The sequence below is a fragment of the Suricata suricatta genome, chromosome 16 (assembly GCF_006229205.1).
Source record: "Suricata suricatta isolate VVHF042 chromosome 16, meerkat_22Aug2017_6uvM2_HiC, whole genome shotgun sequence".
Lineage (NCBI taxonomy): Eukaryota > Metazoa > Chordata > Mammalia > Carnivora > Herpestidae > Suricata > Suricata suricatta.
Window position 1 is genome coordinate 43,181,817 of NC_043715.1, and position 27,967 is coordinate 43,209,783.

Consider the following 27,967-nt stretch of genomic DNA (forward strand, 5'->3'; position numbering starts at 1 on the left):
AAGTTTGTTTTTACCTTGTGAAGATTTTTTCCTTGTATGTTTTCTTGTTTGGCAATACTACATATTATATAATCCATATTTTTTCAGTGGATGTAAAATGCCATCTCTATCATATATTACATATCCCTATATGCTTGAAAATATCTGGACTTCAATATCCTCTACTTGATCTTTACTGATTCACCAGTATCATACTACTTAATTAGCATAATGACTGAAAATTCACTTATTATTAGTTTACTGATAGCTAATTTAAGTATTAACTATTGAACAACACTTTTTAGTAGTACACGTATGGAACTAGAAAAGACATTAATCTTTCCACTCTGTAGTCTTCCTAGGGAGAGGATGATACCATGCTGAATGAAGTCTTAAGTACTGACTGCTACAGTGAATATTTTAATTAGCAGACTATTTTAACTACTATAGTGAGACTGGCCTTGTTCAAAGTATACCAAATACTTTTTATTATCTTGGAATGCCTGAAGAGGCTGCTGACCTTACCACTGATTTCATCCACTCATGTATCAGTGTTGCGAGTGTTAGTTATGGGCAAAAATTGTTTGTTTTATTTCTGCTTACTATTCATGGAACACTATTAATTTCAACAAATTGATTTTAGTTCAGATAGTGTTTCCCTGTAATGAATTTTGCCATCTGGGAAATGAAATCTTACCTCTTCTTTTCTAATACTTATACCTCTATTTGCTAAATTGCTATTAACAATTTTGGAGGCAGGTTTAATGACCACTATTCAGATAATCAAATCTTAAACACCCAACTAGACAGTGGTAGTGAAGAGTTTCTCAATAACAAAAATATCACAAATAATAACAGTAGGTTGCAAACACCTGCATAGTTACAGTCAATCAGACTTACTTCAGAAAACCACTATCTCACGGTACCCGTCTGTCATGCACAGCCTCAGCGCATTACATAATTCCAGGCAAAGTCACAAAATCACTTTCGCTTCTCCATAGTCACCTACGGCCTCAAACCCGCTCACACCTAGTCTAAAATTAGACACATAAGTAGAGAACCCCAGGCGGCAACAGGACTCCGTCCACTTTTCACACACAATCGGTCGCAACATCTCAGAGTAGCACGTACCCCAACGCAGCAGGTTGAGCACAGGCGGCCGCCTCAATTCGGTACACACACACACACACACACACACACACACACACACACTGCCCGCTGGATGAGGCCCCACTCCCAGCGACTGAGCTCTCTTGGGGTCCCCTCGTGCGGAGCTCGCTCCAGGTCAAACTCGATTGTCACCCTCAGGGTCACGCCCACGGACCACGCCCGAGGCCCGGCTCTCACAGATCCTAGTGCCTGGTTACCGTGGGCTCGGCTCCGGTTCCCTCCTCAGAATAACCGGGCCCAGCGCGGACTCCCGGTGTCCTCCCTAGCCTCCCCACCCGGACTCGCTGCCCAGTCTGCCCTCTCGGCCGAGCTCGCGGTCCCCGCCTCCTCAGAGCCCGTAGGACCTACCAACCTCACCCGGGGCAGAGGCTCAGTCGTCTGCGCCTGCGCACTCCCGCGTGGGCTGGAGCTCCCAGGAGTCTACGGGGCGACGCGCTCGTAACCTAGCTATCCCAAGCTACCGGCTCTGCGGTGTGTTTCTGGCAAAGTCCGCGCGGTTCCGGAGTGGACTGCGGCCGTGGAGGAGTTTGTGAACCTCGTCCTCTGGTTCATTTTCCCCTAGGCTTGCAGTCACCGTTTTCCTTGTGGTGAGTTGAAATGACGCGGGTCTGGGTGCGGGAGAAGCTCACTGCAGGAAGCCCGGAGTTTCCCAGGAGCACATGGGACAGGTGGAAGCAGGAAGGTCAGGCCTGTATGAAGAAGGTGATTGTGGGTGTGGGTGTGCGATTGTGTGTCAGCGCCAGTGTGGGATGTGATCTTGAGTGTATGTGTGCGCGCCTGAATGGTGGGGAGACCCTGACTGGCCCAGATTCCGCCCCTGGGACTCAGTGGGGGCGGGGCCTTTTCGTGACCATGAAGTGTGAGGTGTGAGGTGTATTGTACTGTGAACTCTGAACTAGTGATACGCTATTGTGACTAACCGGAGGCTAATCAAAATTGGTCTAGTGCGGCTTTTGTACTTTTATTAAAGTACAGCTTCATTTTTGCGGTAAAGGAATTGAGGAGTCTGTGGACAAGATCCCTGTGTGACTCAGTCCGTGTCTGTGAAAGACCTTGAGGCCCCAGTTAACCACAGAGACCCTCCCTATTCTAAAGCATGGCCTTTGTTGCCTTTATCAGTTCACCCTCTGTTTTCCAGCCTAGTGCTTAATGCATTGAAGTCATGGGGTACATTAAGTGTAGCCTATTCTGGACCCACTTATAAATTCCACACTTTCTTGGAATTTGTTGCACTGGGTTTTCTTTCACTGACAATGTCATTTCACCTTATAGTCCCACTGCACAGAAATACTGGTTTTACAAAAATGGCTGTCAGCGGGAAGTTGGACATTTGGGACCTGGAACGAATGTTATAACTAAAGCACAGCCCTGTGTTATTAAGGTGGTTGTAGGGCTGGAATTGCCCCCCAGCGGTAGGCTATTGAGGCTGCAAGAGTCGGGTTACGTCCTCTGAAGATTCCTCTTGGCAGCTCCGTGAGGGCAAGCGCTGTATTGCAGATCCACAGCGTTTTTATAGCTCTGTTGACAGGAACCTGCTGTGAACAGATTCCAGTCCCAGGCTTCGGGGAACCTGAGTTCTCTTGATGATACTGGGAAAAGTCAACAGTATTCAGTCTTTCTCATAGTTCCATTAGTGTATGTTTATGTGTCGGGGGGCTTGCTAGTGATGAGTAAATTGGTTCTTGCTTAGCCTGTCTGGTCTCTAGGAAAGGCCTAGGAGGTCATGATTCTCTTTTCCTTCCAGTTTTTGCTGTATTCCAGAAGAAGAGCAATGAGAGAACATTGTTATAGGCACACATTCCAAAGCCAACCTAGAAGTCATTTTGAGCTTATTCTTTGTTTTATGAAATTTCACTTTTGATTTTTAGGATATAGAATAACTTCTGAAAGGTCCTGGAAAATAATGATTTAGACATTTACCTGGTCTCTAGGCCTTCTCTTCCCAATTAATGATGGTACCATGAGGATGGATCGCCTTTGCCTGATCCTCATCAAAGTTCTTCCTACTTTAGTTAATTTTCATATAACCACTTGGAAACACTTCTGCTTGTTCCCTTTTTTGTCTAAGAATTCTTGTGATGCAGAAGTAGTACTTTTTTATTATACAGTTTTTTTGTTAAGGAAGAGACTAAGGCTTAGGTAGAATTACACATTAAATACTTTAGATATTCTTTAGACACATGAGTGGAAAAATGGCATGGTAGATGGTTTGACTGATTTCAGACTATATAATGGTGTCTGAGTCTCGAGCAGGGGTCAGCAAATTTGACCTTGCAGGCCAAATCCAGCTTGTATCCTATTTTTTTAGGGCTTGAGAACTAAGTCTGGTTTTAACATTTTTCAGTAATTAAAAACATATCAGGGGCGCCTGGATGGCTCAGTCGGTTAAGCATCTGGCTTCAGCTCAGGTCATGATCTCACGGTTCGTGGGTTCAAGCCCCACGTAGGGCTCTGTGCTGACAGCTTAGAGCCTGGAGCCTGCTTTGGATTCTTTGTCTCCCTCTCTCTCTGACCCTCCCCTGATCACCCTCTCTTTCTCAAAAATAAATAAAAAGCATTAAAAAATTTAAAAAATATATCAAAAGGAGAATGGTATTTCATGATATGTGAAAATTACACAAAATTCCAATTTCTGTGTCCACAAATAAATTTTTGAATTTGATAATTAAAAATTTTTGTGAAAATTTGTTATCTCTCTTGCTAAATAAGGACCTAATAATATCCTTGATTTTGCCTTTTGGCCCACAAAGCCTAGCATATTTACTATCTGGTCCTTTACAGAAGTTTGCTAACCCCTAATCTAGAGTGTCTAAATTAAAATCTTAGTTTCACCATTTAGTATTTTTGAGTTTGGATAATATATTCAGTATCTTTCTATTCCATAACTTATGTTTGTAAAGTGCAAATAATAGTATGAATTTCAAAGGGATTTTATGAGGATTAGGAGAGTTAATGTTAACAGGGCACTAGGACAGTAGCTGACAATAATAAGTGCTTATGTTAAAACATGTTATTATGTGAATCATCTCAGTCATTCCACATTCATAATAAGGAGCAGTGAAAATGAGAAGTTAACTGTAATAGGCATTTGTATGTGGGGAAGAGCACTGAGTTTTATATGGAAACCAATTTGACAATAAACTATATATGATGTCGAAAAAAAAGCATTAAATGGTTTAAAAAAAAAAGGCACTTGTAAGTAAGAAAATGGGCCATGTGCTCAGATGGTCTAGAATAGGAATCCTTCACCTTAAATTATTTGCCTTGGAACTGTGTACCCAATTATTGTATATTTATTTTATTGTGTGTGTGTGTGTGTGTGTGTGTGTGTGTGTGTGTGTGTGTGTTATATTTGTTGGGGTTTTTTTTGGTGTGTGTATTTATTTTATTAATGCATATTTTTCCTAGGGAAAAGCCTATCATTTTCTGATACTATCAGAGGTGTACATGACCCAAACAGATTTTAAACCACCATCCTAGGATCAATAACTTATACCTGGAAGTCAACTTTAGGACAAGTTTGTCCAAAAATAATTTCCTGTATTATGTAAAATTGTTAATCACATTGCATCCAAATTAATATTATATAGTTAAAAAGATAGTCTGATATAAAACATATCATATATAATACTATGCAGTATTCATGTTTGTGAACAAAAGTACTCAAGAAATTGCTAAATTCTAAAGTTTAACTATTATAGGCATTTCTTAGCAATTTTTTAAGGATTATTTACAATATGATACATAAGTTGGGCATTCAGTGGAGAAAGGCAATGATAAAGCCACATTTATTAAGCCTCTACTGTGGACAAAACAATTTAGTCTGAAAATGTCACCCGAGTTGTACTCATTCACAGGGGAATCTTAAGTGTCTCATTATACTGATGAAATACAGTGAAAGAAGGTACAAGACTTTGTAGGTTTATTTATTTCAGTCACACTGGTTGTAGTACTGTTACCAGTTATTTTAACAACCTGTTTGTTCACAGTTTTCATAATAAGTAGAAGATAGCCCCCCTACACCTGCTTTTAGAAAAATACTTGAAATGGAAATTGTTATATATTCCTGAAGAAGAAATTAACAGTCTTTTTGAAAAAATTATTACTCTAAGTTGAACTTATAAAATAGGAAGTTTAAAAGTACTCATAATTTTAGCATCCAGAAAAAGTCATTGTTATTATTTTCGTATACATTCTTTTAAAGTTTTGCTTGTGCATATGTTTATGATTTTTTTTTTAGAAAAGCTTATAAGACTTAGTCATTAAAATAAGACCTCTTAGGGGCGCCTGGGTGGCTTAATTGGTTAAGCTTCTGACTTTGGCTCAGTTCGTGAGTTCTAGACCTGTGTCAGGCTCTATGCTGACAGTTCAGAGCCTGGAGCCTACTTTGGATTGTGTCTCCCCCTCTCTCTACCCCTCCTCCACTCACTCTGTCTCTCTCTCCCTCCCTCCCTCCCTCCCCCCCTCCCTCTCTCTCTCTCTCTCTCTCTCAAAAATAAACATTTAAAAATAAAAAAAAAATAAGAGCTCTTAGTTTGAAATAGGAATTCAATCCAATGACTGGTTTTGTTATACTTCTATGTCTGTAGTGTCAAATGACAAAACTAAAACAATTTAATGAGTTTGAGGTTTTTTATTCAAAGTAAAACAATCCATGAATTGGAGGAGTATTGTGCCTCACAAGCAATGCAACACTTTTCTGGAGAGATTTTGGGCAAGAGAGAGTTTTCTAGAATGTTAGAAGAGGCAACACAGAAATGGTGTGATTGACTAAGAGGTCAAGGACTAGCAGGTCCTATTTTTTAGGGTAAGGAAAGCTAGCTAAAGCTTAGATGAAGGATTCCTTGATAGATATTTTCCATAAGTGCAGGCTAATTAAAGTTTAGCTTTGTGATATGAGCTGAGCCACTAATTTGCACCATTTGGAATTATACAGATATAAATTTATGCATAATTTCAGGAGAACAAATGATGAAGTAAAAGTACTCAGAATTCTGTATTTCTTTTTTTCTTTGCTTTTTTAAAATATAAATTATGCTGACAAGGATGGATTTATAATTTCAGATAACAGAATTGGATGTTAGTAGTTATAAATATGCATAAAAGTCTGGCTTAGACCGGTGACAAGACTTGGTTTTGTTAATATTTTCAATTTGTTACCTACGTGGATCAAATTCTCTAAGCTAGTTTTTTTTTTAATGTTTATTTATTTATTTTGAGAGAGAGAGAGAGAGAGAGAGAGAGAGAGAGCGAGCGAGCTGGCCGGGGGCAGGGGTGGGTGGGAAGGATACAGGCAGAGAGAGAGAATCCCAAGCAAGCTCTGTGCTGTCAACATAGAGCCCAACACAGGGCTCAGTCCCATGAACCATGAGATCATGACCTGAGCTGAAATCAAGAGTTGATGTTCACTAACTGAGCCACCCAGGCGCACCTTCTCTGAGCTGGTTTTATGAGATGGAATGGTGACATTCTGTAGTTGCTGTCTTCCTTTTCTTTCTGAAAATCTGTGTGATAATGTTAGTGAAGACTATATTTGCAAGCTGTGCTCTGTAATATATTATATTAGCATTACAAGGGAAAGCAGTCCTAAGAAGCTCAAATTTCACTCTCAGAAAATGGTAAGAGGGGCACCTGCCTGGATCAGTTGGTAGAGCATCAACTCTTGATCTCAGGGTCATGAGTTCATGCCCCACATTGGGCCTGGAACCTAATTAAAATATTTTTTTTTAACTTTTAAAGGGGTGGCTCATTCTGGCTCAAGGTCATGATCTCACAGTCATGGGATTGAGCCCTGCCTTGGGCTCTGCACTGAGTGTAGATCCTGCTTGACATGCTTTCCTTCTGTCCCTCTACCCTGCTGTCTCTTTCTCTCTCTCTCTAAAAAAAAATATATATATATATATATATATATTAAAAAGAAGAGTTATGGAGTAAAATTAAATCCTTGAAAAGGTATTTGACCATGCAAAGAATGGTGAAGGGATGATTTAAGAGAAGTTGGTCTTATTTGATTACTCATGGAAGAACTTAGAAATTCTTTGTATTTTCTAGGAAAATAGAAGATTGGCACTTGACTAATCTCAGTGTTAGGACATGTTGAGATCCCATGATTTGTGAGGCTTTTAGGATTGAGTGGGAGTAAGTTTGGGACCTGCATTCAGAGAGATCAGGGATCAGTTATGGAAAGGTAAACATCAGAAGGAAGATGTATTATGTACTTGAAAAGATTTTGCTGGTTTAGCATGATTATCTCTGTGATTCTGGGCCGTTCTGCATTTTGTATCCTCGAACTCAGGATCAAAGAAGCTATTCAGTGAGAGATGGTGGATCATCCAGATTTAAAAGGAGTAGATAACTATAAACTCCCATCAGTAGAAAAGAGGTTAGAGATTTTTCCCCCAATTTAAGCACAGTAGTATAAAAAAAGAATTAAGGATGATAGGTGGACTATATTGTAGCCAATACAAAAATTCACTGAATAATTTGGCATTAAGGGTAATGCCTAGGATATATTTAAAAAATTTTAATGTTTATTTTTTGAGAGAGAAAGAGAGACAGACAGAGCACCCGTGGGGGAGGGCAGAGAGAGAGGGGGACACGGAATCTGAAGCAGCCCCGGGCTCCGAGCTGTCAGCACAGTGAGATCATGACCTGAGCCGAAGGCAGACGCTTAACTGACTCAGCCACCCAGATGCCCCAGGATATATTTTAAAATAATGGTCTTGTACCCAAACTCAGGTAGGTTAGGGGATGACAATGTGATATATGAAGCAATTAAAACAATGACAACTAGGAAAATAGGATGTGACCTAGTGATGAACCTGAGGCTTAATGACATTTTTTAATTTTATGCAAACTGCATTATCTAAAGATTTAGTACCATATTAGAAAGGAAACTCCGTGAGTCTTTTCTTAGTCTGTATTGTAACAAAAGGATGTAAGAATTAACATTTATTGATGATTTATGATAAGTATATGATATGCAGTTTGCTTGTAATTCACTACTTCACTCAATTGGGTTATTGTGATTATTTTCTTCACTTCTAGCCATGTTTCTAAACATATTTGGATAATTGAGGAATCACATAATATACAAGAACTTTTGTGTAAAACAACCAGATTTCTGGGGCGCCTGGGTGGCTCAGTAAGTTAAGTGTCCAACTTCAGCTCAGATCATGATCTTGCAGTTCATGGGCATGAGCCCCATGTCAGGCTCTGTGCTAAGAGCTCAGAGCCTGGAGCCTGCTTCGGAATCTGTGTCTCCCTCTCTGTCCCTCCCCAGCTCACACCATCTCTGTCTTTCCAAAATAAATATTAAAACAATAAAAAATAATAAAACAACCAGATTTCTTAAAAATGTGTAGAGAATGTTTCTGAAACAGTAATTTTTGTAACTCCTCTTACCACAAATTTCCAGCCACAGCCTTTGCTTGCTATGTAATAGCCCCCTTCTTGAATTTCAAACTTGAAAACATTTTTTGAATTTCACCAGGAATACTTGAGTTTGTGCTTTTAGGGGTGAGTAACATTCAGGATTGTGGCCCTAGACTTATCTTGATAGAAGTGAGAATATTTGGGTTCTGTCAAGAGGGCGTTATGCTGAGCTGTATGATGGAGAAGAGCAGCTTGGTCTCAAAAGCTAAAACACTGCTTCAAATGATTCAGAATTTGGTTTTCTGGAATATCAAGATTATCTTGTAAACGTTTTTACCCTGTTTTCAAAGGAATGGTTATGCGTTGTCGTGTTGCACATAATACCTTTAAACACCTTCACCATTCTTCATGATACTGAGATCTTTTTAGGCCCATCATATAATTTCTGCCTTCCTTGATGCTTAGGGAGCTAGATGTGACTTGTGGGGCAACTAAGGAATATCCATTGTCAAATAAACCAGGTGTTAAATTGTGTTTGAACTCCAAATTGGTAAAGGTGTTTTATGTTATTTTCTGACCACTTTTAGAGAGAGCAGCTAGATGAAAAAATCCTTATTTGTACCGATTATCAAAATAATCTGTACAGTTTACAGTGATGGATTTAAACAAAGTAATTTATTAAAAAATAAAGTGAACATGTTCATTTCCTGCAACAAAAATTGTTTTATACCTGCTCTGTCATCGAAATTTACAATCCATGAACTTTGCGTTTATCAACATTTATTTAGCATTCTAGAAAGGACCTGTGACAGTTTCAATAAGCTCCATTTTTCCTCTGAGCAATTAACAAACAAAAATAGAATATTCATAGCTAACGCAGTTCTCTTTTTTCACTGTATTGCCTCTTAAGTCAAAGAGCCAGTCTGGAGTTAAAGTAAGACCTTTCTTTACCCCTCCCATCTGCCTTATTCTTTGGTGACTCTGAAGGAACCCTAAAGTTCTCTCAATCCATATGCCCTTCTCTGAAGTATTTCATTTTTGCCTGTCAGTCATTAAAAATGTAACTAATTCTCAAAATGCTTTACAGAATTTTTTAAATTTTTAAAATTTGTCTTAATTCTTTTTATTTTTAATTAATTTATTTATTTAGAGAGAGAGACAGAGAGTGCGAATCCCAAGCAGGCTCCACACTCTCAGGATGGAACTTGAAGAAGGCTTGAACTCCTGAGCCATGAGATCATAACCTGATTCGAAGTCATGAGTTGGATGCTTACCCAACTGAGCTACCCAGGCACCGCAAATTTTAATTCTTATAGGTATTTCTATATCATTTCTTATTTATTTCTTATGTGCCATTGTGGCCACCTTATTGTAGCAAGAGGAGAAGGCTGGAAGAGTTGCCAAGAACACAGAGCTCAGTTGAGTGAGGACTGATCAGGCAGGGAACTTTAATTACATCTGTTATGCCTTTTTAAAAATTTTCACTTTTCAATTGTTTGCTGCTAATATATCAAATTAGTCAATTATTATATAACAACTTTGGATCCATAAGTTTTGCTACATTTACTTATACGTGCTAGTTCTTGTCTTATGGATTCTTTAGGATTTTGTAAGCAAATAATTGCCATCTATAAACAAAGTTTTTCTTCTTCTTAGCTAGTGTTTATATCCTTCATTTATTTTTATTGCTTTGTTTTAATTGCAAGGACTTCCACTACGGTGTTGAGTAAAAGTAGTGAGAGTAGATATTGTTGCTTAAGATTTTTAAAAATTAATTAAGTTTTAAATTTTAAGGCACGGAAGTGAGGAGCGGAAGGAGAGAGAACGAATCTTAAGCAGACTCTCTGCTCAGTGCAGAGCCCAACATGGGGCTCAGTCCCACAACTCTGGGATCGTGACCTGAGCCAAAATCAAGAGTTGGACTTTCAACTGACGAGACAACCAGGTGCCCCATGCTTTTTTGATCATAAAAAGATAGAATTCAATATTTCATTACATATAGCTGGAGGATTTTCATGGATGCTCTATCAAATTTGGCAAGTTCTCTTCTATTCCTAGCTTGCTGAGAGTTTTTATCATGAAGGGATATTATATTTTGTAAGATACTTTTTAAAAAAGTTTTTGTTTATTTATTTTGAGAGAGCAGGCAGGGTAGGGGCAGAGAGAGGGAGAAAGAGAATCATAAGCAGGCTCCACACTGTCAGCACAGAGCCCAATGCAGGGCTAGAACCACGAACTGTGAGATCATGACCTGTGCTAAAATGAAGAGTTGGACACCTAACTGAACTGAACCACCCAGATGCCTCTATAAGATACTTTTTCTGAATCTACTGAAGTGATATGTCTTTTCTCCTTTATTCAACTAATATGATGAATAAAATTGGCATTTGACTGTTAAATTGGATCATATTGTATTTCCTTATATATATTTTCAGATTAAATTTGTGAAATAGAAAAATATGCATTGGTCTCTGCCCACCTGACCCCTGCCCTGTTCTTGTTACCTGGTATAGAGTTTCTACAACCCTTGTAATTTCCTAAGTGGCAAGGGTGCTAGGAGTATCTTTTGTTCTAATATTTGGTCTTTGACCTGGTTCCTGACACAGAGTTCCTATATTCTTTGAAATTTTCTGGCTAATAGGAGTGTCTTTTGTTCCAACAAGGCAACTTCTGGTGATCCTCTGGAAGGGGGATGGTCGCCAGAAATACCGGGCCATGATTAGAAGCTTGGAATCTTCAGCCCCACTCCTCTCGTGGGAAGGAGAGAACGGCTAAAGAGTGAGTTAATGGTTGATTATGCATGTGTTGAAGCTTCATAAAAATCCCAAAAGTACAGGGTTTGGAGAGCGTCTAGACTGGTGAGTGCATTCATGTACTTGAAGGTGGTGTACCCCAGCGACATGGGGACAGAAGCTACTTTGGCTCAGGACTCTTCCAGACTTTACCCTATGTTACTCCTCATCTGGCTATTCATTAGTATCCTTTATGATATCCTTTATTTTATAATAAATAAGTAAACATAATTGAGTGTTCCCTGAGTCCTGCAAGCTATTCTAGCAAATGCTCAAACCTAAGGAGGGGATCATAGGAACCCCAATTTATGGCCATTTGGTTAAGAGTACAGGCAACAACCTGGGACTTATGATTGGCATCTCAAAAGGTGGGGGCTGGATCATTTTGTGGGACTGAGCCCTTAACCTGTGGGGTCTGTGCTACCTCCAGGAACATAGCATCAGAATTGAGTTAAATTGTAGGAAATCCAACCGGTGGTAGAAAATTGCTTGGTAGGGTGAAAATTCCCAAACATTTGGTGACCAAAGGTGAAATGAAGTGTCATAGTAGTGTAAATGTAAAGAAGCACAGGAGAAGTGTGTTTTCCCTACTCAATTTCTTTCTGTCTGTCCGTCTTTCCTTCCTTCCTTCCTTCCAGCCCAATATGGGGCTTGAACTCACAACTCCAAGATCAAGAGTTGCATGCTCTACCAACTGAGCCAGCCACGTGCCCCTCTTTTTTTTAAATTCCAGTATAATTAATGTACAGTGTTGTATGAGTTTCAGGTGTACAATATACTGATTCAGCAGTTCCATACGTTACTCAGTGCTCATCAAGATGAATGTACTCTTAATCCCCTTTACCTATTTTACCCATCCCCCCACCAATTTCTCCTCTGGTAACCATAGTTCTCTATATTGAAGAGTCTGTTATTTTGTCTTTTTTTCTTTGTTTTCTTAAATTCCACATGAGTAAAACCATATGGTATTTGTCTTTCTCTTTCTGACTTCTTTCATTTAGCATTATACTCTCTAGATCCATCCATGCTGCAAATGGCAAGATTTCGTTTTTTATGGCTGAGTAATATTTAATTGTATATATTACACCACATCTTCGTCTATTGCTGGATACTTGGGTTGCTTCCATATCCCAGCTATTAGAAATAATGCTGCAAAAAAACATAGGGGCGAATATACCTTTTCAAATTAGTGTGTTTCATATTCCTTGTGTAAATACTCAGTAGTGGAATTAATTACTGGATCATATGGTAATTCTGTTTCTGAGTTTTTGAGGCACCATCATTGCTGTTTTCCACAGTGTACATTCCCACCCACGAGGCAGGAGGGTTCCTTTGTCTCTATATCCTCACTAACACTTGCTGTTTCTTGTGCTTTTTATTTTAGCCATTCTGACTGATGTGAGGTGATTGTAGTTTGGGTTTGCATTTCCCTGATAATCAGTGTTGTTGAACAGCCTTTCACATGTCTGTTGGCCATCTGTAGGTCTTCTTTGGAGAAATGTCTATTCATGTCTTCTGCCCAATCAAAAAAAATTTTTTTAATGTTTATTTTTGAGACAGAGAGAGACAGAGTGTGAGCAGGGGAGGGGGAGAGAGAGACGGCGACACAGAATCTGAAGCAGGCTCCAGACTCTGAGCTGTCAGCACAGAGCCCAATGTGGGGCTTGAACTGACGGACTGTGAGATCATGATCTGAGCTGAAGTCGTACACTTAACCAACTGAGCCACACAGGTGCCCCTCTTCTGCCCAATTTTTAATTGGATTATTTGGTTTTTGGGTGTTGAGTTGTGTAAGTTCTTTATATATTTTGGATAGATATATATTACCTATACACACACACACCCTTTATCGGGCATGTCACTTGCAAATTATTTTCTCCCATTTAGTCAGTTGTCTTTTACTTTTGTTGATTATTTCCTTTGCTTTGCATAAGCAAACTGTTTCATTTAGTTTTTTTCTTATTTCCTTCTAGGTGCTGTTTTTATCTTTTTAATCTTTTTTTAATGTTTATTTTGAGAGAGCGGCAGAGAGCAAGCACATGCAAGCAGGGGAGGGGCAGTGGGAGAGAGAGAACCCGAAGCAGGCTCTTCCCTGCCAGCACAGAGTCCAGGGCAGGGCTCAGACTCACAAATTGTGAGATCGTGGCTCAAGTCAAACACAAGAGCCAGACGATGGTTAAGCGACTGAGCCACCCAAGATGCTCCTTGTCTTTAGCTTTCTAAAGTGGAACCTCTGGCCACTGACTTTAGACTTTTCTTCTAATGTAACATTCAAAGCCAGCATACTCTCTCTATACTTATTTATTTATTTATTGTATTTTTATCAGTCACTTAAAATATTTTATTTCTCTTTTGATTTCTTCTTTAACCCATGCATTATTTAGAAGTATGTTGTTTAATTTCCAAATATTTGTGGATTTTCTACATACTTCATTGTTACCGATTTCCAACTTGGTTCCATTTGATCAGAGGATATATGGTATATGATTTTGATCCTTAAAAATTCATTAATACTTTATATACGGCCCAATTATATAGTCCCTTAGTGAATATGCCACATGCACTTGAAAGGAATATATATTTGATGGTCATTAGGTACAAATATTAGTTAGTCCAAGGGGGTTGATAGTTCATATCATTTATATCTTCACTAATTTTTTCTTTCTTTTTTTTTAATACTTGAGAGGTCGATATTAAAATCAGGGCTCAGATGACAGTAATGCTGATGTGAGTAAAGCCCCTGGGGTGCAAAATTTAAGGAGGCACTCATTCCTAGAGTCATGCAAGTACAGTGTTGTTTGATGCTGTTTTTAGGTACCTAATTATGATAATTATGTTTTCCTAATGTATCAACTCTTCTATCATGAAATGTGCCTTTATCACTGGTCTATCTTATCTGAAATTAATACCGTCACTTTAGCTATATATACTATATGTATATACATTAACCCCACAACACACTGCTTTTAATAGTCATGTATAGTTTAAAGAATTTAAGATAATAAAAAGAGTTATTACATTTACCCAATGAGTTACCAAGGATGCTGTCTTCCTGCAGATTCTATTTTCCCACAAGTAGCATTTTGTTTCAGCCCAAAGAGTTTCCTTTTATCATTTTTTGTAATGCAGGTCTGTTGGCGACAAATTGTTAGTTTTCTTTTATCTAAAAATGCCTTTATTTTGCATTCATTCTTGAATACATTTTTATCTGGAAATAGAATTCTACTTCATTAAAATTTAAAGAATTTTTAAATTGCTTAGTGTACACTGACACCTCTAAATCCAATCCAGTTTAACAGGGTTTAGCTTCGACCTCTTCCTGACTGTGAGAATCGGTTCCAGATAGCCTCAGTGTATCTGTTACTTACTACTTGTTACGTAGTTACACAGCAGGTATCCAGTCTGCCATCCATGCAGATGATAACCTCTGCCTCAGTTTCTCTGTACATGTCAAAACACGGGCCCAGCCCCTAATTCTGACCCCAGTTATGGTCACAAACACTGAACTCTTCTTCCACCAGCCCCAGCTTCCACTACTCTCACAGAGGATGTATAAACACTTCTTTTTCTATATGTCTGTTTTAAAAGTTAGGGGAAGAATTCTCATAGAGCAAGCCCTGATCCTAAGACCCTCCACTCTTATGGAAGGGATATATATCAAGTTAATCAATCTCCTTAACTGAGAACTCAATACTTTCTTTCATGGTAGACACATGAGCTCTGGGCTGTTTATATAATTTTTATTTTAAAGATTTGTACTTTTTTAATGTTTATTTGTTTTTGAGAGAGAAAAAGCACGAGAGAGAAGGGGACAGAGTGGGCCCCACGCTGACAGCAGAGAGTCCGATGCAAGGCTTGAAACCACGAATCATGAGATCGTGACCTGAGCTGAAGTCAACGCTGAACCGACTGAGACACCCAGGCACCTCTATTATAGTTTTAAATGTATTGTCCAATTCATTATATTCTGCCTCTATGTTTATTAATTCCTTCCTTCTTTTCTTTGTTTTACTACTTTTTTAGGTTTATTTATTTTTGAGGGAGAGAGGGAGAGTGAGTGTGCTTAAGTGGAGGAGCGGCAGAGAGATAGGGGGAGAGAATCCCAAGCAGGCTTGCACTGCCTGCATGGAGCTTGAAGCTTGAACCCATGAACTATGAGATCATGGTCTGAGCTGAAACCAAGAGTCAGATGCTTAACCGACTGAGCCACCTGGCACCTCTGTTTTACTTTTTTTTTAATGTTTATTTTTGAGAGAGCACGTGCACGCCATCCAAAGTTGGGTAGGGGCAGAGCAAGATGGAGACAGGACCCAGAGAATGCACCGTGCTGACTGCAGAGAGCCCAATGCAAGGCTCAAACTCATGAACCATGAGATCATGACCTGAGCCGAAGTCAGATGCTTAACTGACTGAGCCACCCAGGCGCCCCTTGTTTTACCTTTTTATCCTTAACTTGTTGAGGGAGATGCCTCACTTATTTATCTTTATTATTTTATTTTTACTAATATAAGCATTTAAGTTTATGATTTATCTTGTGGACACTATGCTTGTATGCCCTAGGGACTACTGAAAAATTATTTAATGTTTCTAACATCATGGTTTCTAGAGGTTATTTATTTATTTATTTATAAGTTTTCATTTACATTCCAGTTGGTGAACATACAGTATTACATTTAGTTTCAGGTGTGCAATATAGTGGTTCCGCAATTCCATACACACACAAAGCTCCTGGGTCTGGAGACACAGTAACACGGCAGGGGGTTGGGTTGATCTAAGGGAGGGGGCCCGCCACACTGGGACTGAGGTAAGTGTGACTGGGAAGGGTGGTTCTTCTGGAGGGGGTGTGTGCTTGATGGAAGCAAGTTAGGTAGCGAGTGTCCCTGCTCCTCTGGTTCTAGCAGGTGGCCCAACATAAGCTAGAGTGTGGGGGAGGGACACGGCACCAGCCAGTCCTTTGTGCCTGGAGGGGTCGCTCCCAGAAGAGCAACTAACCTCCCCACTGTGTGCCCCAGGTGCTTTTCAGATTGCTCTTTGCGAACTGTATGTCCACAGGGTGTTTGCCCGGTTTTCTCTCCAAGAGCAGCGCAGTGCCCTCTGGGCTCTCTCCAGCCAAGCCCACTAGCCTTTAAAACTCCGGGCTTTAAGCCTTGCTGGTTGTAAGAACTGATGAAATTCAGCCCCTCTTGTTTTCTAAGCCAGTTGTAATGGGGCATCGTCTTCTCCACGTGCTCCCCTGTGTGCCACTCTCTCTCTCACCCTCTCTCCACCCACTTCCTCCCCACCGGGGCGGCCAGGATCTATTTCTCTCCCAAACTGTGTCTCCACACTTCCTACCTTCTTAGATGCAGCCTCTTCTCTACCTTTAGTTGTTGAGTCTGTTCTGCTAGTCTTTAGGTTGATTTATGGGATATTTCGGGTGATTTGCTACTTGTCTAATTAGCTGAGGTTCCTCCTACTCCACCACCACCTTCCTCCCTCTAGAAGTTTTCTTCACTTGGATTATATTTCCACAAATGACACAAAGTTTATTTAGTAGATTGCTTCTTTATTACCAAGTCAAAGTTCCCCCAATATTCATCAATCTATTTTATAAAGCAGCCAGATAATGTTGTTTTATTTTTACTTTTATTATAGATACCTTGCTTTAGTAATAATAGGAAAGTTATTCTTGATCTCACTTCATTCCTGGATAATCTATCACTTTTGATTTTCTTTAGGTTATTTGCTAACCTTTCTTACCATCCTCTAGTCAACAGCCAATATATCATTTGTTGTAGAACACATGGCACTTTGGTCCCCATCAAGATCTTTTTCCATATTATTGAGTTACCATATTCTCCACTGTAGCTCCAAGTCTTTTTAAAATTTATTTTTAGTTTTTAATTTTAATTTTTTTTAGATAGAGAGTGAACATCTCTATCTAAGTGGGGGGAGAAAGGCAGAGAGGGAGAGAGAGGGAGAGGGAGGGAGGGAGGGAGAGAGGGAGAGAGAGACAGAGAGACAGAGAGACAGAGAGAGACAGAGAATCCCAAACATGCTCTGTAATGTGTGGAGCCTGATACCAGGCTCAATCCTACAACCCTGGGATCATGACCTGAACCAAAATCAAGAGTTGCATACTCAACTGACTGAACCACCTAGGTGCCTTGCTCCAAGTCTTTTTGATAAAAATACTGTAAGTTTTGTAGTATGGTATACTTGTGAATAATATCTGAAAATCTTTGAGATACTTTTCTAAGAAATACTAGAATGGTCAGCTTTAGCTATGCTAGTTTGGATATGCTTTTATTCTCATATGAAATGGAAATAATACAGAAAAGAGTATTTCATTACTTACAGTAAAGTATGAGAGAGATTGGAGGCAAAGAGATGTATATCCAGTAACTTAATTACGTTGGTTAAATAATATTTGTGTTTTTTCATCAGCTTATATTCATAATACTTACCTCTATTCTCATTGAAATTTCTTTTTTTCTTTAAATCTGGTAATTGTATAATTAACAAATGTATTGTCCTAGGAGAATTGTTATTTAGTTGCATATGAAAGGATGATTACATCTGCTTTTTTAGATCTTTAGGGATAAAGATATAGAAATGCATTAATATAAATAATAAGTGATTATTAAATAATAAAAGAGAAATAATATTTAATGAAGGCAAGGATATAGGTGCTAGAATAGAAAAAATAGGCATGAACTTCTTTGATGGGATTAATCTATCCATTTTGAGTAAGGAGCCTTTAAATCTGAAGGGGAAAAGAGGAGGAAACAATACAATAAGCCCATCCATGGGTGAGGGGCAAATAGATACAGGAGGTAAACACTGCATGATCTTGGAACTAAAGGAAAGAGGATGTAGATGCCTGACTGGCTTAGTCAGCTGAGTGTCTGACTTTGGTTCAGGTTAAGACCTCAGTTTGTGAATTCGATTCCTTTGGAGCTCCACTCTCCCACAGAGCCCCCTTCAGGTCCTCTGTCTCCCTCTCTCTCTGCCCCTCCCCCAGTCACGCTCTCTCTCTCTCAAATATAAAAATGAACATTAAAAAAAAAAAGAGGATTGTATAGAAGAGGACTGGGTGGAATGAAATGTCCCATTGTAGGAGAAGGCCCAAGTAGGGCCTTATTAACCCTGAGAAATTGCTTGGATTTTATTCTAAGAAAAAAGAGAAACCATTAAAAAAAATGGGAAGTAGGAACTATCAAATCTTGATCTGCATCAGAATTATCCAATAGGGACATTAAAAATACAGATGCCTGAGACCTACCCAACAGATACTGATTCAGTCCACCTGGGTTGGTCACTGTCTATCAGTACTTTGCAACAACTTTCCCAGTTGATTCTGATCAACACCTAAATTTCAGAACCATGGACTTAACATTTTGCCTCTTCATAACTTCTTTATCATATATAGTCTCCTCATTCTTGCAGTTTTCTCACTTTTCTTCAGTTTCTAATACCTGTTAGCTACTGACTGCTGACATTGCTTATTTTCAATTTATTTCTTCCATGTAATACTTTTATTTTTCTGATACAGGGAAAATAAAATCATTGTTTCCTTTCTACTATTCTTTCAGATTTGGAGTCCAGATATGAGACAAAGACATTTTTAGGGTAAAAAAAAAAAAGGCTCTCAATGCAAGGTAATGGAAAAAAATAAAACCTTTACCTTGAGGACTCTCACTTCCAGAAATAACTGGCAAAATAAAAGCAAGATTTAGGCAGGGGCCTCAAGAGGGATATCTTAGCTAAGTGAAAATATGGCTGAAAATGGAACCAATTATAGATAAGTATTAAGTCTCTTACTCTACATCAGGGAATTTATAGGAGACAATCTATGGGATAAGGAATATGGGAACAGCATTGATTATAGGTCAAACTGTGTCTGTTTTGAGAGAATTCATTCTAGAGAGAAACTCTATGAATGTAAAACATAGGGAAATGATTTTTGTATGCATAAACAGTGAAATGCATTATCTGAAAATTCCTGCTATTATGAAAACTAGTAAGTATCTGAAGTGTAAAAGTTGTATATCCATAAAATCGAATATTATAACAAAAGAAATAAAGTAGTGATTCGTGCTAAAACATAGATGAACCTTGAAAATATTACCCTAAGTGAAAGAAGCCAGACATAAAAAGGCCACATATTGTATGATTTCATTTTTTAAAAATGTTTATTTATTTTTGAGAGACAGAGCATGAGCAGGGGAGGGGCAGAGAGAGGGAGACACAGAATCTGAAGCAGGCTCCAGGCTCTGAGCTGTCAGCCCAGAGCCCAATGCGGGGCCAAACCATGAGATCAGGACCTGAGCCCAAGTCAGACAGTTAACCAACTGAGCCACCCAGGTGCCCTGATTTAGGTGATATTTAGGTGAGACTTTGGACTTTACATTTTAGAGTCAATGCTAGAACAAGTTTAGACTCTGAGGGCTGTTGGGATGGGATGAATGTATTTTGCATGTGAGAAGTACATGAAGTTTGGGGGGGCAGTGGCGGAATGTTATCTATCAGAGTTCATTGTGAAGCTGTAACTCCCTCCCTCCCCCCATGTGATGATATGTGAAGGAAATGCCTTTGGGAGATAAATGATATCATGATTGTGGGTGCTTATGATAGGATTAGTGTCTTTATAAAAAGAGGAAAAAACCAGACCTTGCTCTCTTCATCATGTGAGGACCAGTGAGAAGGTAGCCACCTGCAAGCATGGAAGAAGGTCCTCACCAGGAACTAAATCTGCTGATATTTTGATCTTGGACTTCCAGTTCCTAAACAGAAATAAGTGTCATTTAAGCTGCCTAGTTCATGGTATTTTGTTATAGCAATCTGAGTTATGACAGAGAGGAAATTTAAAAATATATAAAACTGAATGAAAATGAAAACACTACATTTCAAAATTTGTGGTGTACAACAAAGCAGTGCTGAGAAGTTTATAATGCTAAATGCTTATATTAGAAAAGTATAAAGGTCTTACCACAATTATCTGAGTCCCTGTCTCAAACAAAACAAAACAAAAACAAAAACAGAAAGAGATGAATGAAATAAACTCAAAGCCAAAAGATGGTGGGAAATAATAACAGGAGTGGAAATCAAAGAAATTAAAACCCTAAATAATTGAATAGTGAATAAACCAAAACCCGATTCTTCCAAGAAAAAAAAAAATGGGGGGTGTGTTCCTGAGTGGCTCAGTTGGTTTAGCATCTGACTCTTGATCTCACCTCAGGTAATGATCTCACTGTTCATGAGATTGAGCCCCATGTTGGGCTCTGTGCAGAACCTACTTGGGATTCTCTCTCTCCCCCTTTGTCTAGCCCTCCCCTATTCATGTTCGCTTGCTCTCTTTCTCTCTCAAAATAAGTAGACTTAAAAAAATTAATAAAATTTTTTTCAATAAAACTGATCAACTTCTACCAAGACTACCAAATGTAAAAAGAGAGAAGACACAAATCTTCAATATCAGGAACGAAATGGGGGTATTAATGCAGATCTTGCAACTACTGAAAAGACAAATAGGGAATACTATTGTGGTAGACAGAAAATGGCTCCCCCAAAGTGTCAATGTCCTAATCCCTGGAACGTGCATATGCTACATTACATAGCAAAAGAGAATTACATTTACAGATGAAACAAAATTTTCTATGAGCTGATTTTAAGATAGAGAAATTATCCTGGATTATCTGGATGGACCCATTAAAAGCACAAGAGTCCTTAAAAAGTGTGGGGCGCCTGGGTGGCTCAGTCTGTTAAGCCTCCGGCTTCGGCTCAGGTCAGATCTCACGTTCGTGGGTTCGAGCCCCGCATCGGGCTCTGTGCTGACAGCTAGCTCAGAGCCTGGAGCCTGCTTCCAGTTCTGTGTCTCCTTCTCTTTCTGCCCCTCCCCCTCTCATGCTCTGTCTCTCTCAGTATCAAAAATAAATAAAACAAAAAAAAATTTTTTTTTAAAGTGTAAGAAGGCAGAAAAGGAGATTAAAATGATGTGATGTAGAGTAACAGCAGCAAAATGCACTCTCAGAAGCTCCACATTTTTCATTTAGTCTTTTCAACAAATAGAATTTGGAAATCTCAATGTCTTTATGCAAAAGAATGAAGTTGGACTATTACCTTACACCATATACAAAAAGTAACTCAAAATAAAGACCTTTACATATATTGTAAAACTCTTAGAAGAAAATATAGGAAGAATCTTCATGACAGATGATCTGCCAATGATTTTTGGATGTAATACTAAAAGCACAGGTAACAAAAGAAAAATACGTAAATTGGACTAAGTAAAAATTAAAAAATTTTTGTGTATCAACAGTTTCATACTATCAACAGAGTAAAAATGCAAACCATGGAATGGGAGATTTACAAATTTTATCTGATAAAGGATATTTAAAGAGTATTTAAAGAATTTCTATAAATCATCAACAGAAAACAACCCAATTTAACAATGGGCAAAGAACTTGAATAGTCTTCTGGGCAATAAGTGCATGAAAAGCTGCTCAACGTCACTATTAAATGTAAGTAAAAACCATACTGAGTTACTCTTCACACCCATTAGGATGAATTTTTTTTAAAGCAAAACAAAATAAGGGTTGATTAGGATGTAGAGAAATTGGAAGCATTGCTGGAGGAAATATAAAATGGTGCAGTCACTGGGAAAAACTGACATTTGACATTTCCTCAAAAAGTTAACCATAGAATTACCACCTGATCTAGCAATTCCACTTCTGATTATATACTGAAAAGAATTGGAAGTGGGGACACAAATGTATTTGTATACCCACGTTTGTTAAGCATTCTTGACAGTAATGAAAAAGTTGAAGCAACTCAAAAGTCCACTAAGAATGTATATACACATTTTTAAACAATGTGGTAGATAATGGAGTAACACTGAAGACATTATACTAAGTGAAATAAGCCCATCACAAAAGGACAAATACTGTATTTCTCTTATATGAGGTGTTTAGAGTAGTCAGACTCATAGAGATAGCCAATAGAATGATAGTTGTTAGGGACTGAGGGAGAGAGGAATGGGGAGTTCTTGTTAATTAATTTGGTATGGATTTTCTTTAGTTTCTGAGATGGATGGTGGTGATGGTTGTACAAATATGTGAATGTATTTAATGTGACAATTATACACTTAAAATGGTAAATTTTAGAGTTCACTGTATTAACTATGTGAGGTGATGTATGTGTTTTATTCATTAACATTCTATAATGTATATGCATATCAAGTCATCACATTGTACACTCTATATGTAATTATATTTGTCAGTTATTCCTTAAAAAGGTAACTTTTATGCTTATTTTACAACAATAAAAAGAAAAGACACAAATAGGTTGAAAATGAAAGGACAGATGCAAATAGTAAGTAAAAGATAGAAGGCATTCCTTTACTAAAATCAGTCAAAATACATTTTAAGTCAAGAATTGTTACAAGATGGGTGCCTGGGTGGCTCAGTTGGTTAAGCATCTGATTTAGACTCAGGTCATGATCTCATGGTTCATGAGTTCAAGGCCCGCATAGGGTGAGCTTGAGCCCCGCTTTGGGTGAGAACAAACTCCACTTCAGGTGAGCTCGAGCCCCACTTTAGGTGAACACAAACCCCACTTCAGGTGAACATGAGCCCCACTTCAGGTGAGCCCCATTCCTCTCTCTCTGTCTCTTGTGAGATTCTCTCTCTCTGCCTTTGCTTGCTTGTGCCCTCTCACTCTCAAAAACTAAAGAAAGAATTGTTACAAGACAAGCATTTCATTATATATTGATAAAAGAGTAAATTAAGAAAATATAACAATCACAAATCTATATGCACCAAACAACAAAGCCTTCCTTCTGCTATTTTGGGTTTAGTTTGTTCTTTTTATGGTTTCATAAGGAGTTAAAGTTAAATTGCTGATTTGAGATCTTTTTTGAGATCCCATTGTATGTTTTACAGTAACAATTTTATATTTTAATAATTATTATAATGAAACACAATGGCAAATAATTATATATAATGATTGGGAGTACTCTGTTTTCATTTTCTCACATCCCAATGTATTTTCTAATTTCCCTTGTGATTTCTTCTTTGACCCATTGGTTGTTTAAGACTGTGTTAATTTTTTTTATATATTTGTGAATTTTCAAATGTTCTGTTATTGATTTGTTTCTTTCTATTGTATGATTATAAACTTAAAAATATATGCTAACATTATATTCAATAGTGAAAGACTGAAAGCTTTCCCAAGATCAGGAGCAAGAGTAAGATGCCTATTTCTGACCCTTCTATTCAGCACAGTATGAGAAGTTCTAGCTTGAGCAATCAGGTAAGAAAAAGAAAAGGAAGCCAATTGTGAATGAAAAAGTAAAGAATCTGTTCATAGATAAATATTAGTTTTGTTGAGAACTAAAAATTTATTTAAGAAGCTGGTGGATCATGGTCATGTTTGCTGTTTCTTAATGTTTTTTAAAGTTTTATAGTTCTCTGAAGATGGCATGGACATGCTCCAGAACCAGAGAAGTCTACAATGCATGTTTCGTATTGTGCAATTTCCTCCGTTGTGGAATATGCCACTTCAAAAATCCAAAGAGGCCAACCAGTCATTATGCTTCTTGATGATGGAAGTGCAAGATGCAATAATTTATTTTTTTTTGTAGAGGGAATATTCTGAAATGCCTCAAACCACTATACCCGATATTATCATTGCTATGGTGATATTTTAATCTTCATAATATTTACCTGTTTTGTTTTGTTTTACCAAACCCTCCAGTCTGGTTACTATCTCTTGCTAAACCAGTCAGATTAGGAAGACTTCAGTCATGTAGTGGACAAGTTTGCAGTCTGTGGGATGTCCAACTAGTCCAGAACTCTTTGAAATATGACAGAAGGAAGTAGAAATCAAAATGTGTAATATCCATCCCAAGTGACTGTGAACTGTTTGTGATCCACCTTTCTAACAAGGATGACCAATAGTTCAATGACTGGATAACATTTATTTTCTATTGCTGCAAAAGAAATTACACAAATTTAGCTTGATAGCACCCGTTTTTGTTTTAATCTGTCAAATTCTCCAAAGGCTGAAAACCAGTGCTGGTTGGGGCGGTGACTTCATCTGGAGGCAGAGGTTCTCTGGTCTTTTCCAATCTCAGTTGGGTTTTTGGCACAATTCAGTTCCCTGCAGGTGTGTGACTGAGGTCCCATTTTTTAAAAAATTATGTTTTTCTTTATTTTGAGAGAGAGAGCAAGACAGCAGGGTAGGGGCAGAGAGAGGGACAGAGAGATTCCCAAGCAAGCTCTGCACTGTCAGCACAGAGCCCAAAATGGGGCTCGATCTCAAGAATTGTAAGATCATGACCTGAACCAAGATCAGGAGTCAGATGCTTAGTGGTCTGGGCCACCCAGGTGCCCTAACGTCCTATTTTCTTGTTGGCTGTTGACTAAGCGCCACTTTCATCTCCTAGAGGTCACCCTCAGGTACTAGCCACCTAACCCCAACCATAATTCACAACATGGTTGTATGACTTTTTTCCAGGCCAGCAGGAGTGTGTCTGCTGCTATTTTTCTCTCTTTTTAAAAAGCTCCCCAGTTAGAGGCACCTGGGTGGCTTAGTCTGTTGAGTGTCCAACTTCGGCTCAGGTCATGATCTTGCACCTTTTGAGTTCGAGCCCCATGTTGGGCTTTGTACTGACATAGTTCAGAGCCTGGAGCCTCCTTCAGATTCTGTGTCTTGCTGGCTCCCTGCCCGTCCCCCACTCATGCTCTGTTTTTCTCTCTCAAAAATAAACATTAAAAAAAATTTTTTTTAAGATCCCCAGTTAGATGAAGCCCACTGGAATAGCGTTTACAAAGTTGGATTTGCATCTGCCATTGTACATTTGGTTTTCTATGTGTATTATGTCCTTTTTCTTCCTCTATTTCTAATTTACCACATTCTTTAGTTCACCTATACTTTGTAATATTTTAATGTATCCAATGACTTATTGCTATATTGTTTTATTTAGTTCAGTTTCCTAGTTACATAAATCTTGTGCTGGGGCTTATCAGAAGCAGCTTTAGATCTATGCTAACTTAAATCCAATAAGTCAGAAATGTTACTCCTCTATAGATTTATCCTCTTTTCTCCATTTTTTGAGGTATTACTATTTCACTACATCTATATCTATACATAGTATATCTGTGTTACAACTCTACAATATTTTGTTATGATTATTACTCTCTATAATTGTGTTTTTTTTAATTTTTTTGTGTCTTTATTTTATTTTGAGAGACAGAGACAGAGTGAATGGGAGGGGCAGAAAGAGAGGGAGACACAGAATCTGAAGCAGGTTCCAGGCTCTGAGCTGTCAGCACAGAGCCTGACGCGGGGCTTGAACCCACAGACTGTGAGATCATGACCTGAGCCAAAGTCGACGCTTAACCGACCAAGCCACCCAGGCGCCCTCTATAATTGTTTTAAAGCTAGTAGTGTAATGCCGAGAACTCGGGCGACCCCCAAAAATGAACCACCAGAGTCCAGAGTCAGAGCCAGGCAGCAAGGGTCATTTATTGCAGGTTCGAACCTGGGTCCTCTGCGCACTCCAAGCTGGTGGAGCAGGGAGAGCCAGAGAGCCCCGTGCAGGCGGCTCATGTCCTTTTTATAGGCCGGCCCAAACAAGTCAGGGGCGTTCCCTTGGTACAGCGCTTACATTGGCCAGTATCTAAGTTCAGACATTCGGCATTCCCTGATTGGATCCCGCCACAATTTGAACATCCAGTACTCTCCGCCCCAATGTCGAGCCACATGGCTGACCCCACCCTACACATAGCGCCCCAAGCGTATGTACAGAAGCAGAACAAGCGGGGCAGGTTAAGTTTCTTTTTTCTTGGGACTCATACTGTTACAGAAATAGCACAGACCAGTCAAGTTTCGGTTTGCCTAGGTCTAATTTTTAAGTTCCTCACAACTCTTAGGTTCCTCATTCCCCCCTGTCGCTTGTACCGGAGGATCCAATCTTGGATCTTTTGTTATGGATTTATTGTAGTTCAGTCTCTATGTCTAGGGGTTGATATTGGGTTCTGAGGACCATGACTGAGATGTTGTTGAGTTGGTCACGAATAAAGGTGGTGATTTTGTTGACAATGCATGGTCTAAGAGTTAGGAGGAGAAATAGAAGTATTAGGGGTCCCGCTACAGCAGAAAGTAGGGTTGTTAGCCAGGGGGATTGGTTAAACCAGGATTCAGACCATCCCTGTTGTTGTTCCCGTTCTCGTTTTCGTTTAGCTAGCCCCTCTCTGACTTTAGCCATAGAATCTCGAACCACTCCCGTGTGGTCAGCATAAAAACAACATTCTTCTTTTAAGGCTGCACATAGACCTCCCCGCTGGAGAAAAAGCAGATCTAACTCTCTTCGGTTCTGTAGGACAACTTCAGATAGGGAGGTTAGAGATTTTTCTAGATGGGAGATTGATTCTTCTATTCTAGCTATATCTTCATCAATGGCAGCCCTGAGATTAGTGAACCCTTGATGTTGGATAGCTAAAGAGGAGATCCCTGTCCCTGCCCCTATTACCCGCAAACCGAACAGCGTGGCTAAGGTTATGGTCGTAAAAGGTTCCCGTTTGGTTCTGGTTGTCTGTTTAATTGATGTCCCTCCTGTCCATAATTCATATATGTTATCTATGTCATTTTCCTGGTGATAAATGACTCTAGGGAGCACTGATACCATGATACAATACTCTGTGGTTGCATTAAAAATGTTCCAGTTGACACATGGGGTGAGTCCTGTTTTAGAACAGATCCACCATCCGTCAGGAGGTGGAATTATCCATTTAGTTTGGGTTATGGTCTGGTTGGCATGGGCACAGATCTGGGGCTGATTATGAGGGAAGTTTCCTATACAGGTTGCTGTGCCTGTGACTGTCTGGAAAGTGAGTCCCAATCCCTTCCGATCCCATTTACAGGCAGCGGGTGATGTATCATTGGACAGATTAAAGGGTGCTATTAGGCCTATTGCTTCATAGAAAGGAGGTTTTATGTCATAACATAACCAGCAGGCTTTGGTTAAGTTGGGATCGGTCAGGTTTAGGGTTTTATAAGTAGCTGTCAGTAGTTTCCATAAGGAGTTTGTTTCTTCTATGGCCTGTGTCTTTATCTTTGGTACAGGGGCGTGCGTGGTCTGCTTGGTCGGTGGCATTGAGGTGGAGGGGCGCAGCCTATTTGCCTGTGTGGGGGGTTCTACGGGCCTGTATATTATCTGATTGGGTCCTACGCTAATGGTTGTAATTGGTCGAACGAGGAGCTGTATAGTAAAAAGGGCTCCTGGGAGGCCCGATTGCCCTGAAGTATACATACGTAGTCCCCATGAGTTGCCAGCTTCCCATCGGCAGTCAGATTTTCCTTTTTCTGTAAAGGAAATAACTATTGGGTTGCATTTTTGGTTATGGCTGCAACGCATTGCATTTTGTTTTGTTGCCGTCAAGTAATCTTTAGGCCTTGTGTCTGCCCTGCGGACGGTGATTAAGTCATCTTTAACAGGTGGAGACCACCAAATGTCCCCGGTGCTGACACATGCCCAAGCTGCGCAGAAATAGTAGTCATTTCCTCCACACGTTTGCCTCCAGGCCCTGTTACTGTTCTTATGTCCCGGGCAAACGTAAAACCACTGTTCCTTTAAGAGGGAGCCAGCGGGATTGTAGCGGTCAGCAGCCTTT

General features: G+C 39.2%; 1 protein-coding gene and 1 long non-coding RNA gene across 7 annotated transcripts in view; one reads left to right on the forward strand and one right to left on the reverse strand.

The window, feature by feature from the left end:
• Positions 1-1,691, reverse strand: part of ZNF382 (zinc finger protein 382) — a 25,925-nt gene extending 24,234 nt beyond the window's left edge. For 2 of the 6 annotated variants that reach the window (XM_029926235.1, XM_029926234.1), the window contains exon 1: positions 1,507-1,524. The gene's annotated coding sequence lies outside the window, so the exon portion shown is untranslated. Of the gene's footprint in view, positions 1-1,110; positions 1,138-1,497 lie in introns of those variants that run through there. The other 4 variants (XM_029926230.1, XM_029926231.1, XM_029926233.1 and 1 more) reach the window with 4 other exon arrangements.
• On the forward strand, positions 1,374-21,747 carry LOC115281043. The gene is made up of 3 exons (XR_003904041.1): positions 1,374-1,736; positions 11,187-11,301; positions 21,613-21,747. It is a non-coding gene; the product is annotated as an uncharacterized LOC115281043 (long non-coding RNA).
• Positions 21,748-27,967: the final 6,220 nt, after the last annotated feature.